Raw genomic sequence first — 14393 nt, forward strand, 5'->3', positions numbered from 1 at the left:
GGGGGGGTGTTGAATGCTGGGGTCAGTTTTAGGAGAACTAGTAGAAGGGAGACAGTTGGGAAGAGACAGAGTCTGAGACCTGGAAAGGCACACACATGCCCCCTGCTCCTACACTCAGCTCCTCAAATATGCTTACACACTTTCAGATGATGGTCATACTTACATACCCAAATACTTGCACTCACACACCAAGGCTGCCACAGCCCCAGCAGGTCATCTGACTGCTTCCTCTCCTCAGCCTGCCCCAGACATGTATACAAGTTGTTGTCCCTACTTGCTCTTAGTCCTTCTTGACCCAACAAAGCCGCTAGTAGCACCTCTAGCCCTCAGGGGTGCCTCCGGTATCCCCACCTGCACCAGCTGCACTGTATCTGTCTTCTCAGGGCCACCTGCCCCACTAGCTGTCCCTGCTGCCCCCAGTTTGGCCCATGTGAAGCTTCTGTGCCATCTTCCTTTTCCTGTGTGAAACTCCATCCCTGACACTGGGCAGCATCCCACACAGCCCTGACCAGGGCCCAGCCCATCACTCCTAGCGATACTTAAAGCATGCCGGTGACATACAAGAGGACAGTGCTTCCCCATTGTTCTAGTTCCCTTTCTGTTGCTGTGATAAAATACTGGTAAAAGCAGCTTGGGGAGGAAAACGTTGATTTCAGCTCACAACTCCTGTGGCACAGTTCACATCGAAGGAAGGAACCAAAGCAGACACCATAAAGGAACTCGGCTTGCTCGCTTGCTTAACAGCTCATAATCAATTAGCTTTCTTAGGCAGCCCAGGCCCACCTGCTTAGGGATGGTGCTTCCTACAGTGCGTTAGGCTCTCCCACATCAATCAACAACAAAGACGTTTTTCTAGAGATATGGCCACAGACCAAGCTGATCCAGGCAATTTTTCAGTTAAGGTTCCCTCCGTTGGTGACTCCAAGTTGTGTGAAGTTGATAACAAAAACTGACCCTCTCTCCTATCCAAGCCACGTTGCTGAATGCATGTGGTCCAAGGGCCATGGGCCTGCATGAGTGGGCTGCAACCTTCTGTGTTGTTCAGTATTATAAGCCCCACAGAAAAGGGAAGACCCCAGAATTTTGGGCCAGGGACAACAGAGTCTTGGTCAGAGATCCAAGGTATCTGAATTATTGACATAGGCACAGCCATTTCAAAGCCCAGTGCCTCATACCTTTAGAGTGGCAAAGCCTTCCTCAGGTCAGGCTCAGAAGGGTAGAGCCTTCTTCTGGTCCAAGTATGATTGTTTATAAATGATTCATCGGTGTGTGCAAAAGCAAGCCACTGCAGCGCCCCCTTCCCAGAGGCTTGGAGCCTGACAGTGCTCACCTCTAGAGACCTCCTACCAAGACTAGCTGACAGTAGTTGGTGCAGCTCCATCAGAATACACACAGTCTACCTGACCTCAGCTTTTCTGTATCTGTTTTCTGTTGTTTCTTTAGCATCTGATCTTTCTGCATTCCCTCACAACCTCAGTCAAGTTTCTAGATCTACGAGTGAGGGGTGCAGTACCCTCCCCCTTATCTCTAACAGCTTCTAGTCTCAGAGCCCTGATCAGGGACAGCCACTGGATAAATCAGGGGGTGCCATCCAGGCGACTCTGGGCCCAGTTTCCATCTGACCATGGTCATGGGAGAGGTAAGGGGACACTCACTTGACTATGCTCACCCATGAGCTCCAAGAACCAGGAGGAACAGGAGATGGGATCCCGAGTGTTTCAAGCTGCTTTAGCCAAAGCTTTGTATCACATCTAAGTTCGTGTGTTGACCCTCTACCCATAATGCATCTGGGGGAGGTATCCTCAGTATATGTAGATAGAGCCTGTGGTGGAAAGTAAACAAGATACTGTGAACAGCACAGGAGGATACAGCAAGATGTGGGTATAAAGCTGGGACACAAATCCCGGCCTAGACTAAAACCTCCTGACTTCTTGACCCTGGGTTTCCAGCCTCACAATGTGGTATGTTATGACGACTGAGCTGACTGAGACATAAAAGTCCGGTACACTGGACAGCTCACAGATCATTGGATAACATTATGTGACTCATACTGTGTGAGAGGAAAAAAAAAAAAAAAAAAAAAAAAAAACCCAAACAGTTAATGATCTGGGTGTGTAATCCTTGATGTAACTCTTTCAAATGTCACCTAGAGAAGCACCCAAACCTCAGTTCCCCAGTCTGTTAAGAGAAACCAGCAGTTTCTGCCCCACAGCTTGGAAGGGAGGCTCCAGTGAGTACGCCTGTATGGTGTTTGATGAGCAGCTGGTACTGAGCAATGTTCAGCCACATTAGATGTAAGTAGGGATGGCAGGTTTTTTGTAGGAATTGAGAGTTGGTTAAGGGTCTTCAGTAGTGAGTAGATCTCACACCGATGGGTGTTTGCTGCTTGCTGTATTATTGGGAACCATGAATGATGTTGTAAGAATGCTGTGTTTAGGCCAGGCAGTGGTGGCACACGCCTTTAATCTCAGCACTTGGGAGGCAGAGGCAGGCGGATTTCTAAGTTCGAGGCCAGCCTGGTCTACAGTGAGTTCTAGGACAGCCAGGGCTACAAAGAGAAACCCTGTCTCAAAAAACAAACAAACAAACAAACAAAACAATAAAAGAAAAGAATATTGTGTTTAGGCAGCAATCCACAGTGAAGGAACAGCCAAGGTTGTGGGCGGTGGTGGGCTCAGGACGAGAACCTTAACCCTGACAGAGAACTGCATGCCTCGGTCCAGCTCAGAAAAGTGAATCTGATGGGCTAGCCTAGCCCCAGAGTCTGTCCTGGACTCCTGCTGATGGACAGACTCCTGCTGAAATCAGGCAGAAGTGCACCTGATCAACTGTAAGCATAGCAGAGCGGGAGCCTCTTGCCAGACCCTGCTGCTCCCGGACCCTGGAGCAGCCACCAGCCTGATGACCACAGCAGCGGAAGCCAGAAGTGTGAGCCTCGTACCAGGACTTCCTGTGAGACACTGCAGGGCACAGGTGGTCTTGGGAGGAGCTGGGGAGGAGCAGATATTTCTAAACCTGCGAGTAATTTACTATGTTTATTAAGTAGTTATTGTAGGTTAAATAACCAACCCCAGCTTATTAAAAATCCTCTGGGATGATAATCGCTCTCGCGTTTGTTCGCGCTGGCAGCAGAACTTGCCATCCTGCTGGGAGCCGGCTTCCTTAATGACTCGGCAAGGGCTTCGTGCAGCAAGCAACTTCAGGAATCCTCATCTCCATCGCTCCTGACAGCTTTATGCTCCATAAATACTCAGAGATTATTAAAAACATATTTATTTAAGATGAACTGCTCTCCTGCAGATACAAATCTAAGCCGATAAGGCATCGTAAGCCCACTTACAGTTGTCGATGACAGTATTTAAATACACCAACAGCCTTGCTTAAATTCCAGGTGCTCACCTCTGAGAGGAGACCTTGGCTGGGGTCCATCAGTGAGAGACCCTAGGGCACAGAGGTCGGGTCAGGCCATGGCAGGTAGAACCTGTTTCCTCCAAAGTAGCATCATCTTTACAGGCCTCAGTCTCCTCATTCATACTAACAGCTGTGTAGATTTGTGTTAATTGTCAATTTGACAATAGTTGGAAGACAAACCTGTATGTGGGGACAAGCCGTGAGAGACTCCCTCCTCTACCAGACACTCAGCCCTGTAAATGCCACCTCTCCCCTGCAGCCTTCCTTGACTCTTTCTCTGAACCAAGTGCTAATGGGCTTGGCACTGCTTAGCATTGGAGATCGGATGAGATCTGGTGTGTTCAGGGTGATGTAGCCACAGATGGCTGGTCCCTGTTCTCATTACAGATCATTATTAGAGTTTGAAGGGTGACTTCCCGTCTCCTCTCCCTGGACTAAGAAAAACCCCACCCTCAATCTGGTGTTTACCAGGTTGGTCCTTGTGCCCAGCACAGAGCCAGGATCCGGTGGTGTGGTGGTTTGAATATGCTTGGCCCAGGAAATGAGTGGCACTATTAGGAGGCATGGCCTTGGAGGAGGTGTGTCACTGCAGGGGGTGAGCTTCAAGACCCTCCTCCTAGCTGCCTGGAAGCCAGTCTTCTCCTAGCAGCCTTCAGATGAAGATATAGAACTCTCAGCTCCTCCAGCTCCATGCCTGCCTGGACATCCATGCTCCCACCATGATAACAACGGACTGAACTTCAGAACCAGTAAGCGAGCCCCAATTAAATGTTGTCCTTTATAAGAGCTGTCTTGGTCATGGTGTCTCTTCACAGCAATGGAAACCCTAAGACAGGTGAGGTTCAAGTTTACCTCTCACGTGTGACCAGAGGGCTGAGCTAGTCGAGTCTGTGAAAACACAGCTTGTGTCCTGCAGCCCGCACTGCACCAGACCCAGGAGCCTTTTAGACTTCAGTTCTGTTCCTATGCCAGGCTCTTCAGTGGCCATGACTTTCCTGGATTTCTATAATATGTTACATTTGAAAGGCATATAGGCCAGCTTTGCTGGCTTTCAAAAACAACCTTCGCTATTTTAACCATTTCATCCTTAGTTTTGGGATGAGTTTGTTAGAGTCGCCCTTAAATCCTCTATTTTGATTGTGTGACTGGGAGGCAGGGATGGGGGTGAGACTCCTGTAGGTGGGCTGCAGTAGCCACACTAGCTCTTAGTGTCTTCCGAAGAAACTTCTTTTATTCTGAGTTATCTCTTGACATATGCTTCCTCTACCCACCTCTCCTCCTAAGGGGAGCAACCAGGATTGAGGGTCACAGCGTAGGCATCAGCACAGCATAGCTCTGCTGAAATGCATTCACAGTAGATACAAACAGCATCATGTTTAAAGCCCCCCTGAGGCTACTTCCCCACCCAGCCAGGTTTACTGGTGAGGTAGTTCTGTGTCCTCAGAGTTAGCCTATCTGCTGTGACCAACTGCCACGGCATCAGTTTGCTTAGCCCCCAGCCTGAGCTTCCTGTCTGTAAGCCCAGTGTGTCTGCATGGCATCCCCTCGCTCCTAAACAGGCACTCTCAAGGGCATGTACAGTTCACGCTGACAGTAAGAACCTCCTACCTGCTGGAGTTTTCTGCTGTATTCCCACCCAAGGTCCCTGAGGTGTGGCTAGTGTCACTTTTTTCCTTGAAACAATGTCTCTCTGCATAACCCTGGCTGCCTGGAGCTCACTATGTAGACCAGGCTGACCTTGAACTTACAGATATCCACCTGCCTCTGTCTCCCTAGTCCTGGGATTAAAAATGTGAGCCACCAAGGCCAGCCAGTGTCAATGCTTAGGCAGAGTGGCAGGTAGAGTCGTCTCTGCCTTTCTGACCCCTGTGAGTTTGAACCTATGCCCAGGTGTCTCCTGGTGTGTGGCTTTCCTCTGGGGCTCTGGATGATCTGCAGGAGCTCTCCTTGTAGGTACCCCCTAGACACCCTCTGTGATGTTGTCTTTGTCTCCAGTGCCAACCAACGTGAGGGCACTCTATTACGGGAAGAGTCTGAGGGTGGTTGTGAAACCGGCAGCCACAAGCCCCAGCTGCAGACAGTCTTCCATCGCACCAGCACAAAGACAGCAAGTTCTCACTCCTTCCTCCCATCACAGAGAGGCTGGCCACTTGACTGTGGTTGTAATGGGATCAAGATAAGCTGTTGGCCCCGAGACCTGGAAGCCACCCATTTTTTTATCCACACACCAATCCTTCCTTATCATCCATTAATTCATCTAGGTGCTCACCTATCCCTGAAGTAGAAACTTCTAGTTTCTTTGGAAAGTCAGTTATGTCAAATGATGGTTTGCTGGGGCACACAGGTGAAAGGCTGTCTTGCTGGAGCAGACACGTTGCAGAATGTTTTTCTGAAGCAGACACAGGTGAAAGGATGTTTTGATATAGCAAACACATGAAAGGACTCTTGATGAAAGAGTATAAATATGGCCCCACAGACAGTGGGAGACGAACATTGAGCATTGATTTGGTTTGCTCTGCCTTCATATTCTTCACTAACGACACACATGTATTGGTTTGCCTTATATAGTGTAGTGGAGTTCAACTTGTGGTAACAAGGCCATTGAGAGAAACTCACCAAAGAACTGCTTGTAAGATTTTTGTGGCAGCTCGCCGCTTCCACAGCCTCACCTCAGGCCAGTTGGTGAGCCTTGCAGTTCCTCCAGGATTAAACTAGGGCTGCTGGTTAGTGCGTGGTGTCTGCTGCCAACAGGACTGGACTGTAGCTGCTGGTTTGTGCATGGTGTCTGCCTACCTAGAGAGCTGGTCTGCAGCGGCTGAGTAGTATTTGGTGTTTGCTAAGGGACTGAACTGCTGCCAAAGAAAATAGAGCTCACCCCCAAAGAACTATTGCTGAACAGGTCCACTTCTCCCATATCCTAATAACTTTTCTCTTCCACTACCTCTGCTGGATTGTGGGCTAGAGGAAAGGTTGAATGAACCCTTATCAAAAGTAGGTTGTAAAATATTCCACCTACCCACCCATCCATCCTTGTAACCACCCATCTCTTAATCCATTCCTTAATCTATATATCTGTTCAGCCACCTGTCTACCCACGATCCATTCACCTACATGCCCACACACCAATCCAGCCGTTCACCTGTCTACCATTCTTCCATCCACTTACTCACCCACCCATCCATTTGTCCACCCACCCATCTTCCTGTGCTCTATTTACCCATCCATCTACCTGTCCATCCTCAACACCATTCATTCACTCGTAACCATCTGTAGCTGCTTGTCAAACACCTGTGCAGGATATAAAGGTAAAGAAACAGATATGAGCACTCATGCCCATGGGCATTCGATCCTGAAGGAGACAACAGACAGTCCTCAAGCTATAGAATATAGCAAGTAATGGTGGCATTGTGTGTGTGGGGGGGGGGATCAAAACAGAGAAGGGGGTCAGGGTGGCGGGTGGGAGTGAAACTTTAAATGTGTTGCCAAATGAAGCTTCTCTGGGGCTGTACTATTGAGTACAAGATGCTGATGAGCTGGGGAAACGGTAAAGGGAACAAAGGCAGAGGGGCCATTGCCATCCAGAGAACACAGGGACCATGCTGAGGTCATGGCCCTGCATGCTCTGACCTCAGTGTGCCTGGAGATGGGAAGGCAGTGCAGGCAGGTTGGGCAGCCAAGGTGTGGGGTGGTTGTAGATGGCAGTGAGGTGAGGAAGTGGGTGGGGTCGAGGTGCCCCATGAAGATGAGGCTTTTCAAGACAGGCAGCCATAACAGATAGTGAGTGCCTGGCTAAGGTGAGCATTCACTCTTGGTGAAGGTAGAGATGCCAGCCTCTTCCTTACAGGGGCTGTACTAGCAGCGATGAGAGTCTGGGGAAAGCCATGTGTGAGGACTCCAGAGTGATCGGATCTGTTGGAAATAACACTGTACTGGTTCTAATCCAAGGCCTCAGAAGGCTTACTTACATTCCCACCCTGGGAACTCTGGGATCAGAATGTGAAGAAGCTCAAGATAGCTGTAGGAACATAAGACCTGTAAGGAAGACTCCGTTATCCCAGCTGAGACCCACGTGGGAGTCAGATCCAAAAGAACAGCTCAGCCTGAATGACAAACAATAGAATGAGAGCTCAGTGAATAATGGGTGTCCTGGTTGTTTTCCTTCCTTCCTTCCTTCCTTCCTTCCTTCCTTCCTTCCTTCCTTTTCTTCCTTTCTTCCTTCCTTCCTTTTTTCTTTCTTTTTTTTCCCCGACAATTTTATACAGGCTAAAGTCTTCTGAAAAGAAAAATCTCAACCAAGGAAATGTCTCCCTCATGTTCCCTGGAGGGATGGTTGACAGGGCATTTCTTGACTGGGAGGCTCTGCCATGGATGATACCACCATTGAGCTGGTGGTCCTACGTGCTATAATAAAGCAGGCCGAGCAAGCCATGGGAGCAAACCAGTAAGCAGCATTTATGTGGCTCCTGGCTTCCCTCAGTGAGGGAGTGTACCTGAGATTTGTAAGTTGTCTCTTCAAGTTGCTTTTGGTCCTGGTGTTTTATCAGAGCAATAAAACCTAAGTAAAACAGCTGGTGTGAAACCATGAAGCTTTGGAGGGTTGGAGGTATGTGTTAATGCAGAAAAGGTGAGCTGATACAGCTCCCAACGCCAGTGTTTTCTTAGATCCAGAATGACAACCTCCTCTCCGTCAAGTACCTAGTGTCCTGTGTCACCTGCACACCCCATCACACTACAGTCGCTTGTGTCTTTTCCTGGGCCCACTGCAATCCTGCACTCTTTTGTATCAGTTCATAGCACTTGCAGTGGACACATGTAACACTCATACACACAGAAACATTAAGAGGCTCACACACAAACATGTATACATAGGTACACGTGCAAACATGCATTACACCAAATCCTTACACACCGAAGAGTACATACCCAGTGCTACACAAACATGTGTGCAACTTCCCACGAACATGCAACTGCCATGTGCACAGACCTGCATACACTCACAGGCCCACACAGCACACATGGGCACATGCACTCTTTGATGCCATCCCTGAAGCTTTTATATGGATCTCATGGGAATGCTTGTCTTCTGCTAAGGTACAAGATATCCCCAGAGAGCAGGGCTGTCTGTCTGGGCTCAGTATGGATCACCAGGGCCTGGCAGGGGCCCATCATGCATAAAGCATGAAAAGTTTCTATCTGGTTGGCTGGAGCCTCTTTGTCATATGGTTGTTAAAAAGACTTAAATACTGAATCCTCACTACAGCAAGTCAGTATTAACCACTGGCTTAACAAGCCGCTGTGGACTCAGCCCATGATGGGAGTCTCTTATTCATCCTCACCTGAGACACTGACGTCTGGATCCCATTTTTTAGAACCCCAACTGGCTGGGAATGGGTCAGGTCTCCAGGCAGTAGCCTCCATTCCCCAGAGCTTCATCCCATCAAGGCTGATCTGGGACCCTAGAGCCTGCCTCCTTCCACCTGTCAGCTCTCTCTGACATCCTTCTCTCTCCTCCCCTCTCCTTCTTACCTCCTCCCAGGAAATGTCACTGTGACAACATTGATAAATATTTATAAAGGCAGCCGAGGAGATAGCGTACCAACAAACCAAATAAATAAGCACATTTTAAACTGCAGTGCTTGACAGTTGACTTCCGTGTGTGTGTGTGTGTGTGTGTGTGTGTGTGTGTGTGTGTGTGTGTGTGTTGGTCGTCATGCACATATACATACATACTACCTGCTCCACAAAGATACAAATAATGGTAGAGGTTTCAGGTCATTTCTAGGCAGGGTCATTCTGCCCATTGACATAAGCCCAGAACTGCCCAGCTGGGTGTAGCAGGTGAGGATACAAGTCTGGCACCTGCTTCATGCTAACTCATACAAGTCCTGCCACCTAGGAGGGTCCACTGTGACTTCAGTCTCCTTGGCTCCCACAATGCCCACCTACCTGCTGCTCCTGCTCCCGACCACACCCCATTGTGCCTCCAGTATCTCTATCTCCAGAACATACTCCACCTGTGATAGCCCCTCCTATAACACCTCCCATGAGGCATTGTAAACATATTAAACTGATGTAGACAGAGTCTTCAGAAGTGACACATCCCAGCCAATGGGGACACTCTGCAGTTTTGCAAGCTGCTTCCCGCTCCCCAGAAACCTCTTCCCAGACTTGAGCTCCCGGCATCTAACACATACCTGCTGTGACTCTGGACCCCAGCATTCACACAGAGCGCTGAGATCAAGAGACCTAGAGCACTGTCCCTTTAGATCACAGAGATAATCTTTTCTACTCCTGAAGAGCCTGGGAGTCTATGGAAGGGAGCTTCACTCCCCAGTTTGAGTCTTCAGAAGCTGCACATGTGCCCAAGGTGTGGTCCAGGCCAACAGCCAAGGAGCTTGGGTCCTGGGTTGGGGCACAACAGGATACAGAGGTTAGGCAGGAAGCAGGGCCTGTGACCAACTGGGCTAGATCATATCCGAGGCTTCTCTCTAGCTACATGCTAGCGGACATGGGAGGATTCAAGGTGTTCCTGCCATGGGTGCTATCCCTATATCTTTGTTCTCATTCTCTCTTTCCCTCCCTTCCTCTCTCCCTCTCCATCTCTCTCATCTGTTTTTTGCTCTTTCCCGCTCCTACTTCCTCTTTGTCTCTCCTCTCTTGCTGTCTCCCATCCTGTCTCCGAGGTTCTCTTTTCCCTCTGTATCTCTGCATCTGTCTCTTTGTCCCCCTCTCTATGCCTTTCTCCGTACCCTTGTTTCTCTTTTCCTGTGTCACACACACACACACACACACACACACACACATCACTCCCAGCTCATCATCCTCACAATCAGCCTTGTTGCCTTCAGCCTGAACCCAGAGCTTAGCATCTTCCCCTCTGGCCCCTCCTTTTCCTTCTCCTTCCCCAATTAGCCCAGGAAACAGGGGCTGCAACAGCCAATTCAGCCTCAGCCTGGGGCACGCCCGCAGCCAAGAAGCACCTGTCACTTTCAGATTCTGTCTCAGCTCACTGACGTCTGGCAGAGTACACAGCACACGCAGCATAGAATGTAGAGGTTTTCAGGGCCAGAGAGGTAAGCAGAGAGAACATGGGGTTGGAGCCTCATGCCTGCTTGGCCAGCAGCCCCTCACCCCTCTCTAATCAGCCACTAGAAATATCTCGTGCCCTCTGTATGATAGGCACTTTCCAGGTCCAGGGGTGGTATCCTGACCCCCAAAAGCTAGCCTTGCCCTGGAGGGGAAAGCCTGGCATCTAGAAGAAGATAGGTGCTCACAGGGAGTGTACACATCCATATGTGTCATGTGCACATGTGAGTATGAGCAGGTGTGCTCCTGTTGTGTATGTCCACTACCTGTGCTGCAAACTGATACAAAGGAACTCAGAACTGCTGCAGACATCCCCCATCACTCGCAGTGTCTGTTTGTTCTACTAGGTCAGACTTTACCCCACAATCTCAACCGTTGGAAGAAGAGCTGAAAGTGATCTGATCATGCACAGACGGTGAGAGGCAGGGGTGGCCTTGGTGAAGGTCTGAGAAGCCTGTGCCCAGGGTATCTAAAGCCAGAGTACTGCACAGGACAGCAGACAGAGCATCAGGGATGTGAGCTATGTGAGGCCTGCCATAGTTAAGGCTGACAGGAAACAGGCATACCCAACGAGTGTTACCCAGCAGAGGACGATGTGGCCCCCAGAAGTCTGCACAGGGGCCTGGTACTAGAAAGCAAACCCCATCCTACAGAACCAGAGGGGACCTGAGATCCTCTGGTAGTAGCTAGGTACTGGAAAAGGTCAGTGTGAAAAGGAGCCCCAACTTCCTTTTTCCAGGGGCTCCCTAGAAGAATCAGCTGACCTGGCTCATAAACATAATGTATCAGCTAGTTTCTACCATGTAACACACCATCCAGAAGCTTAAGGCTCAAAAGAACTAAGCTCTGGGCATCTGGGTAGAGATATAACCCAGCTTTGCAAGGCTCTCCCATACCTTGATTAACAGACAATGCCATTACACACTCCCAGGCTCCCTGGCTATAGCCTCAGCTTCTCAGCTTTCTACAATGGTCAGCTGGCTCAGCTCATGGCAGCCTCTGCAGACAGCAAGTTCTTATATACATTTCTCAGTGCACCTCTGCTAAACCAAGTCATAAGGCTGGGCCTATTCCAAGTGTGAATAAGTAAACCCCTTGTGGAAAAGAAGGACCACAGAGCCCTATGATGAAGGTTAAGCCCAGGCAGGAGTGGAGGGAGTATGGGGATGCAAAGTTTTGCAGGTCAGTCCTCTGGAGGTATAGCAATCCCCAGCGGCTACAGCACAAAGCCAGTAAGGTTACATTGGTATGGTGTGCAGGCGGGAGCCAGCCTGGGTGCAGCCCATTGCAGGAAGTCAGGAAACTGTGGCTCATATAAGGATATCCTGCCTAAGCACCAATTCCACCCAGCACAGCCATGCTGCCTGCCCGTGTGGCTCCTGCTCCCAGTGGTTCCAGAGAAGTCAGCCATCTATGACTTCACATGAAGTCTCTGGAGTGTTGAATGTTATCCACTAATTAAAACTCTTCCAGTGCTCCTGACAGCATATGTGCTTTGGAATGCTGTATAATGATGACACCACATGCCACAAGGGATATGTCAACCCTGAAGGGACATGCAGCTCCCATGAAGTCCCGGTGTGCTACAGAACCTTTGGCCAAGGGCAGGGGCAGGGCTGCTGGGCCAGGCTCTGAACTCCTGGGAGGCTGGTTCAGGAGCAGGATATTGGGGCCCGGGGGATGGGGAAGCTGTGGGATAACAGAATTGCAGACACTGGATTCAGAGGGTGAGGAGGCTGGGGAATGCCACAGACAGGCTGCTGGCTTGAGATAGGCTCCTCTCTCGTCTGGCTGCTGTTCACATAGTTGGACATAGACTTCTGTGCTCAAGAAAGCTGAGCCTGACTGGGCTTCCAGGTCAGCCCAGGCTGAACAGTGTTGGGAGCCCGGGAAGGTACCATCTACAGGCTCTGAAGCCGTTGTTCTGCAGTGTCTGCAACAGTGAGAAGAGGCTGGGGGTGTGGCAGGCAGGGCAGGGCTGTGGCAAGTTACTTAAGGCCTGGTGACCTGATTAGTTTTGTTAGCTTGACACAGCTAGAGTTATCTGGAAAGAGGAACCTCAACCGAGAAGATGCTTCTGTGAGATTGGCCTGTGGGCAGGTCTGTGAGGCCTTTTCTAAACGACTGATGTACAAGGGCCCAGTTTACTATGAGTGGTGGCACCCCTGGCCAGGCAGTCCTGGGAGGTCTGAGAAATGTACCTGGATGTCAGCCTAAGGAGTAAGCCAGCAAGCAGTGTTCCTCCATGGCCTCTTCAGCTCCTGCCCCTGGGTTCCTGCCTTAGATGCTGGCTCTGACTTCTATTCATGATGGACTGTTAGCTATAAACTGAAGTAAATTAAAGTTTGTTTTCTATTACTGCTATAAAACACCATGACCAAAGGTAACTTGAGAATTCCCCTGAGGCTGGGTTAGAGTTAAGGATCAAAGAGACTGAAGTTAAATGCTATGAAAGACCATTAGTCTCTAGCAACCTGCACCCTGGGGTTCCACCTACCAGGGACTCCAAGGATAAGGCTTAGCCTCCAGTGGCTCTGTCTCAAGCTTGTAAGGGAAGCAGATGGTCTAAGGAAGGCCTGGCTTCTCCATTGATGAGCCTGTGCATATTGAGGCTCCAGGCCAGGGGCTGAGATGGACACTGCTCCTCTTCTGGGCAGGGGGCATGTGCTCCCCAGAGCTTGGCCTCATTCAGACAAGCCAGATCCTCACAGAGTGGTCCATCTGACTGGCTGAAGGGCTGTGCGGGCTACAGGATACCATAGCAATGGGAACCTGGAAGAGAGGCCTGGAATGGGGCTGGGTGCTGTTATAAGAGGTTCGGAGCTTGCCGAAGGGACACAAGGAAGCCAGGGATGTAGCATGCTGGGAGTCAACCTGCCCACTTCTGCAGAAGCAGCCAGCTGGGTGTCTAGCATTCAACACTAGAACCTGCTCTTATCTAAGATGAGCTTCTCTGCCAGGACAGGTCTGAGTTCCAATGCCTTACAATCTGACTTCTGTTGGGGTTAGTACATGGCAGGGCTGCTCCTGCCTCCCCCAGGGATGGCTAAGATATACCAGTATCTCCTCTAGATAGGAGAAAGAAGGAGCAGATGGCTAGCTAGGCCTGGGGTTCCTAGGAGCTCCTAGGGAAACTGACACAGCGTGGAGGAGAAAATGACAGAGTGGAAATTAGGTCAGCCTCTGAAGGAGGAGAGAAGAGCCCGCGTGATGGCAGAGAGGGGCCCAGAGGGCCAGCGCTGCCATACAGAGAACGGGGTGACGGGAAAACTTTCTCCAATTATGTGAAGGAGAGCCAGCGTGTGTCAGCCAGTCTGCCTTATGAGAGCAAATGACTGGGAGAAGCAGGCGCTTAATGGGTTTTTCACTGCCATCAGTTAACCCGAGCAAGTGGCCCTGGTGACAGCACGGGACAGAGGAGGGTGCTGGGCTCAAGAGTTCTTGGGCTGGCTGATTTCCAGCCTGTACTTGGCCACAGGATTTCAGTGACCAAGGGTGTGCTTACTCCTCAGACCTGCCTCAGACCACCTGCTCTGCTTTACCTGGCCTGGCTGGGACACATGGCTCACTAGCAGGAGCCACATGGACTCCCCTCTAAGGGAATACTGCAAAGCAGTGCAGTTGAAAAGGAGCCTGAACACATGCCTGGGGCAGCTACGCATAGATGCACAAACATGACTTGTCTAATGCCCCCCAAGTCTCTTACGCACTAAGACATATACAGATGCCCAGACCCAATGGAACATGCAGGCACACAGCAGGACACAGACCCACACACATACTAACCCATGGACATAGGCATGCTTATAAACATTCATGGAAATTCAGACTCAAAGGTACCAGATAACTAGATAACTGGCTACCTCCTCACAAAGCACCCAGGCACATATACAGAG

Source organism: Arvicanthis niloticus, chromosome 9, assembly GCF_011762505.2.
Source record: "Arvicanthis niloticus isolate mArvNil1 chromosome 9, mArvNil1.pat.X, whole genome shotgun sequence".
Taxonomy (NCBI): domain Eukaryota; kingdom Metazoa; phylum Chordata; class Mammalia; order Rodentia; family Muridae; genus Arvicanthis; species Arvicanthis niloticus.